Source organism: Lampetra planeri, unplaced genomic scaffold, assembly GCF_965212315.1.
Source record: "Lampetra planeri unplaced genomic scaffold, kcLamPlan1.2.h2 scaffold_1155, whole genome shotgun sequence".
Taxonomy (NCBI): Eukaryota; Metazoa; Chordata; class Hyperoartia; order Petromyzontiformes; family Petromyzontidae; genus Lampetra; species Lampetra planeri.
This window is the reverse complement of record NW_027613868.1, coordinates 6,749-13,496: the sequence shown is the minus strand read 5'-3', so window position 1 is coordinate 13,496 and position 6,748 is coordinate 6,749.

Here is a 6,748-nt window from a genome sequence, read left to right as displayed (position 1 = left end):
AGGGGCGTGGCTAAAGGGGGCGTGGTCACGTCCCTCGCACTGAGACGTCACCGGTGACGTCGCAATCACCACGTGTTTCGTGAAGGAGACGGCAGCTTCTTACACTTGCAGCTGCTGCAGCTTCGTCATCGTCGCCTTTCGAACGACTTCTGCTGAAGCCATCCGAGCGAAACGTTTGACGAGGTGAGTTTTGTGGGTTCGTGGTGAGTGTGTGGTGAGTGTTGTGGGTTTTGTGGTGAGTGTTGTGGGCTTGTGGTGAGTGTTGTGGGTTCGTAGTGAGTGTGTGGGTGGGTGTTGTGGGCTCGTGGTGAGTGTGTGGGTGCGTGTTGTGGGTGCGTAGTGAGTGTGTGGGTCCGTGTTGTGGGCTCGTGGTGAGTTTGTGGGTCCGTTTTGTGGGATCGAGGTGAGTGTGTGGGTCCGTGTTGTGGGTTCGTGGTGAGTTTGTGGGTCCGTGTTGTGGATGCGTGGTGAGTGTGTGGGTCCGTGTTGTGGGTTCGTGGTGAGTTTGTGGGTCCGTGTTGTGGGTTCGTGGTGAGTGTGTGGGTACGTGTTGTGGGTTCGTGGTGAGTGTGTGGGTCCGTGTTGTGGGTTCGTGGTGAGTGTGTGGGTCCGTGTTGTGGGTTCGTGGTGAGTGTGTGGTGAGTTTTGTGGGTTCGTGGTGAGTGTGTGGGTTTGTGGTGAGTGTGTGGTGAGTGTTGTGGGTTTGTGGTGAGTGTGTGGGTCCGTGTTGTGGGTGCATGGTGAGTTTTGTGGGTTCGTGGTGAGTGTGTGGTGAGTGTTGTGGGTTTGTGGTGAGTGTGTGGGTCTGTGTTGTGGGTGCATGGTGAGTTTTGTGCGTTCGTGGTGAGAATGTGGGTTCGTGGTGAGTGTGTGGTGAGTGTGTGGGTCCGTTTTGTGGGTTCGAGGTGAGTGTGTGGGTCCGTGTTGTGGGTTCGTGGTGAGTTTGTGGGTCCGTGTTGTGGGTTCCTGGTGAGTGTGTGGGTCCGTTTTGGGTCCGTGGTGAGTGTGTGGGTCCGTGTTGTGGGTGCGTGGTGAGTGTGTAGGTCCGTGTTGTGGGTGCGTGGTGAGTGTGTGGGTCCGTGTTGTGGGTTCGAGGTGAGTGTGTGAGTCCGTGTTGTGGGTGCGTGGTGAGTTTGTGGGTCCGTGTTGTGGGTACGTGGTGAGTGTGTGGGTCCGTGTTGTGGGTTCGTGGTGAGTGTGTGGGTCCGTGGTGAGTGTGTCGGTCCGTGTTGTGGGTGCGTGGGTGCGTGTTGTGGGTGCGTGGTGAGTGTGTGGGTCCGTGTTGTGGGTGCGTGGTGAGTGTGTGGGTCTGTGTTGTGGGCTCGTGGTGAGTTTGTGGGTCCGTTTTGTGGGATCGAGGTGAGTGTGTGGGTCCGTGTTGTGGGTTCGTGGTGAGTTTGTGGGTCCGTGTTGTGGATGCGTGGTGAGTGTGTGGGTCCGTGTTGTGGGTTCGTGGTGAGTTTGTGGGTCCGTGTTGTGGGTTCGTGGTGAGTGTGTGGGTCCGTGTTGTGGGTTCATGGTGAGTGTGTGGGTGCGTGTTGTGGGTTCGTGGTGAGTGTGTGGGTCCGTGTTGTGGGTTCGTGGTGAGTGTGTGGGTCCGTGTTGTGGGTTCGTGGTGAGTGTGTGGTGAGTTTTGTGGGTTCGTGGTGAGTGTGTGGGTTTGTGGTGAGTGTGTGGTGAGTGTTGTGGGTTTGTGGTGAGTGTGTGGGTCCGTGTTGTGGGTGCATGGTGAGTTTTGTGGGTTCGTGGTGAGTGTGTGGTGAGTGTTGTGGGTTTGTGGTGAGTGTGTGGGTCTGTGTTGTGGGTGCATGGTGAGTTTTGTGCGTTCGTGGTGAGAATGTGGGTTCGTGGTGAGTGTGTGGTGAGTGTGTGGGTCCGTTTTGTGGGTTCGAGGTGAGTGTGTGGGTCCGTGTTGTGGGTTCGTGGTGAGTTTGTGGGTCCGTGTTGTGGGTTCCTGGTGAGTGTGTGGGTCCGTTTTGGGTCCGTGGTGAGTGTGTGGGTCCGTGTTGTGGGTGCGTGGTGAGTGTGTAGGTCCGTGTTGTGGGTGCGCGGTGAGTGTGTGGGTCCGTGTTGTGGGTTCGAGGTGAGTGTGTGAGTCCGTGTTGTGGGTGCGTGGTGAGTTTGTGGGTCCGTGTTGTGGGTACGTGGTGAGTGTGTGGGTCCGTGTTGTGGGTTCGTGGTGAGTGTGTGGGTCCGTGGTGAGTGTGTGGGTCCGTGTTGTGGGTGCGTGGTGAGTGTGTGGGTCTGTGTTGTGGGTTCGTGGTGAGTGTGTGGGTCCGTGGTGAGGATGTGGGTTCGTGGTGAGTGTGTAGGTCCGTGTTGTGGGTTCGAGGTGAGTGTGTGAGTCCGTGTTGTGGGTGCGTGGTGAGTGTATGGGTCCGTGTTGTGGGTTCGTGGTGAGTGTGTGGGTCCGTGGTGAGTGTGTTGGTCCGTGTTGTGGGTGCGTGGTGAGTGTGTGGGTCCGTGTTGTGGGTTCGTGGTGAGTGTGTGGGTCCGTGGTGAGGATGTGGGTTCGTGGTGAGTTTGTGGGTCCGTGTTGTGGGTTCCTGGTGAGTGTGTGGGTCCGTTTTGGGTCCGTGGTGAGTGTGTGGGTCCGTGTTGTGGGTGCGTGGTGAGTGTGTGGGTCCGTGTTGTGGGCTCGTGGTGAGTGTGTGGGACCGTGTTGTGGGTTCGTGGTGAGTGTGTGGGTCCGTGGTGAGGATGTGGGTTCGTGGTGAGTGTGTAGGTCCGTGTTGTGGGTGCGTGGTGAGTGTGTGGGTCCGTGTTGTGGGTTCGAGGTGAGTGTGTGAGTCCGTGTTGTGGGTGCGTGGTGAGTTTGTGGGTCCGTGTTGTGGGTGCGTGGTGAGTGTGTGGGTCCGTGTTGTGGGTTCGTGGTGAGTGTGTGGGTCCGTGGTGAGTGTGTGGGTCCGTGTTGTGGGTGCGTGGTGAGTGTGTGGGTCCGTGGTGAGTGTGTGGGTCCGTGTTGTGGGTGCGTGGTGAGTGTGTGGGTCCGTGTTGTGGGTGCGTGGTGAGTGTGTGGGTCCGTGGTGAGTGTGTGGGTCCGTGTTGTGGGTGCGTGGTGAGTGTGTGGGTCCGTGTTGTGGGTTCGTGGTGAGTGTGTGGGTCCGTGGTGAGGATGTGGGTTCGTGATGAGTGTGTGGGTCCGTGTTGTGGGTTCGTGGTGAGTGTGTGGGTCCGTGGTGAGTGTGTGGGTCCGTGTTGTGGGTTCGTGGTGAGTGTGTAGGTCCGTGTTGTGGGTGCGTGGTGAGTGTGTGGGTCCGTGTTGTGGGTTCGAGGTGAGTGTGTGCGTCCGTGTTGTGAGCTCGTGGTGAGGATGGGGGTTCGTGGTGAGAATGGTGGGTTCCTGGTAGGGGAATGTGGGACAGTGGTGAGGATGTGAGTCCGTGTTGTGACTCTCTACACCATCTCCACCCCCCTTCCCACCCTCCCACAGCTTTCCACACAGAGACCTTGGAGACTGCTACGTGAGAGAAGCCACTCTGAGCATCAACGCCATGGAGGTACGCATGGACCCCTACTCTCGACTTACGAACACCACCCACACTCACGAACACCACCCACACTTACGAACACCACCATCCCGTATGAACACCACCAGCACTAAACTGGCCCTGGGCCTCCCCCAGGTCGACTCAGCCTTAAATGAGTACCCGGTGCGGTGTGTAAACATCGCCACTGGGGAGACAAAGGCGGTCGGGCGTGGTGCTGGCCACCCACCCCCTCGTGTGCCGTGCCGGCCTTCATAGGTGCTACTCGCTAACAGCACTTGCCCCTACAGTCTGTTAAGGCTACACGGGGGATCTTCATCTTTGTCTTTGTGCGTGCAGACGAGCCAAGCTGGAGCGAGGAGGAGGGAGGGAGTCTCTGGCAACACGTGGAGCGCGCTGTCCGCAGCCGGCACCGGCCCCATCCGCAGCAAATCGCCTCGAGGTGAGAACAGCAGTGAGAGCAAACGTGGCCACGGTGAATGGGGGGGGGGGGGAAGTCACTACCGCCATTTTGCATGGGGGACTTCACGGCGGCCATGTTGCTTAGGGGACTTTGTGGCAGCCATGTTGCATGGGGTACATCACTACGGCCATGTTGCATGGGGGACGTCACTATGGCCATGTTACGTGGGGGATTTCACGGCGGCCATGATGCATGGGGGTCTTTAGGGCGGCCATGTTGCATGAGGGATGTCATGATAGCCATGTTGCATGGGGGATGTCACGGCAGCCATGTTGCATGGGGGACTTCATTGCGGCCATGTTGCAAGGAGGATTTTATTGCGGCCATGTTGCATGGGGGATGTCATTGCGGCCATGTTGCATGGGGGAATTCATGGTGGCCATGTTGCATGGGGGATGTCATGATAGCCATGTTGCATGGGGGATGTCACGGCAGCCATGTTGCATGGGGGACTTCATTGCGGCCATGTTGCATGGAGGATTTTATTGCGGCCATGTTGCATGGGGGATGTCACGGCAGCCATATTGCACGGGGGTTGTCATGGCGGCCATGTTGCATGGGGGATGTCATGGCAGCCATGTTGCATGGGGGTTGTCATGGCGGCCATGTTGCATGGGGGATGTCACGGAGGCCATGTTGCATGGGGGATGTCACGGAGGCCATGTTGCATGGGGGATGTCATGGCGGCCATGTTGCATGGGGGATGTCATGGCGGCCATGTTGCATGGGGGATGTCATGGCAGCCATGTTGCATGGGGGTTGTCATGGCGGCCATGTTGCATGGGGGATGTCACGGTGGCCATGTTGCATGGGGGATGTCATGGCGGCCATGTTGCATGGGGGATGTCATGGCAGCCATGTTGCATGGGGGTTGTCATGGCGGCCATGTTGCATGGGGGATGTCATGGCGGCCATGTTGCATGGGTATTTGGCTGCTGCTATATATTTGCACGTGGTGAAGATGACGATTTCAGCCACTTGGGTGGAGCCTTACCTGCCAAGATAAAAAATATATAGTTTAATCTAGATTTGAAGTTTTCATGACTGCAGGGATCCATTCTTTCGGCAAAGCCATTCCTGTACCGAAATAACAAGAGTTTATATAGTTTAGTTTTAGTATGGGTCTCTGTGGGTCTTCATGGTTCGAAATGAACATGGATCTCTGTGGGTCTCTATGGATCTATGAGTATGGGTCTCTATGGTTCTATATGAGTATGGGTCTCTATGGATCTATGAGTATGGGTCTCTATGGTTCTATATGAGTATGGGTCTCTATGGTTCTATATGAGTATGGGTCTCTATGGTTCTATATGAGTATGAGTCTCTATTGACCTATATGAGTATCGGTCTCTATGGTCCTATATGAGTTTGGGTCTCTGTGGGTCCGAGTGGAGTGATGAGTCTCCACGTGATGATGATGACGATGTAGCTCTAGCGGGGGCCTTACCTGGCATGTAAACAAAACAGAAATAGTTCAAAGTTTAAGTTGTTGTTGTTGTCACGTGTGCAGCGATCCTGGATCTCTTTGGGCCTCATCTGAGTCATCGCCAAAAGCTGGAGCTGGCGGCCATGGAACAAGTCTGGTTCTTCACTGTCGACGACAGCAACGACGATGGCTACGACGACGAAAACGACAACTACATGCATGTGAGTCTCACAGAGACACCCATAGAGGCCCACAGAGACCCACTCCCATTGAGACCCACAGAGACACCCACAGAGACCCACTCCCATTGAGACCCACAGAGACACCCTTAGAGACCCACAGAGACCCACAGAGACACCCATTGAGTCTCACAGAGACACCCACAGAGACCCACTCCCATTGAGACCCACAGAGACACCCATAGAGACCCACAGAGACCCACTCCCATTGAGACCCACAGAGACACCCTTAGAGACCCACAGAGACCCACAGAGACACCCACAGAGACCCACTCCCATTGAGACCCACAGAGACCCACTCCCATTGAGACCCACAGAGACACCCATAGAGACCCACAGAGACCCACTACCATTGAGACCCACAGAGACCCACTCCCACAGAGACCCACAGAGACACCCATTGAGTCTCACAGAGACACCCACAGAGACCCACTCCCATTGAGACCCACAGAGACACCCATAGAGACCCACAGAGACCCACTCCCATTGAGACCCACAGAGACACCCTTAGAGACCCACAGAGACCCACAGAGACACCCACAGAGACCCACTCCCATTGAGACCCACAGAGACCCACTCCCATTGAGACCCACAGAGACACCCATAGAGACCCACAGAGACCCACTACCATTGAGACCCACAGAGACCCACTCCCATTGAGACCCACAGAGACACCCTTAGAGACCCACAGAGACCCACAGAGACACCCACAGAGACACCCACAGAGACCCACAGAGACCCACTCCCATTGAGACCCACAGAGACACCCATAGAGACCCACAGAGACCCACTCCCATTGAGACCCACAGAGACACCCATAGAGACCCACAGAGACCCACAAAGACCCACTCCCATTGAGACCCACAGAGACACCCATAGAGACCCACAGAGACCCAAAGAGACACCCACAGAGACCCACAGAGACACCCATAGAGACCCACAGAGACCCACTTCCATTGAGACCCACAGAGGCACCCAAAGAGACACCATTAGACACCCACAGAGGTTTTTATTGGGTTAGAAGGCATGATTATAAACGTGTAATCTCGATTTAAAGCTTTCATGACTGCATGGATTCATATTCTTGGTTCTTTCGGTAAAGTCACGTAGAAGGGAAATAATACAATTATAA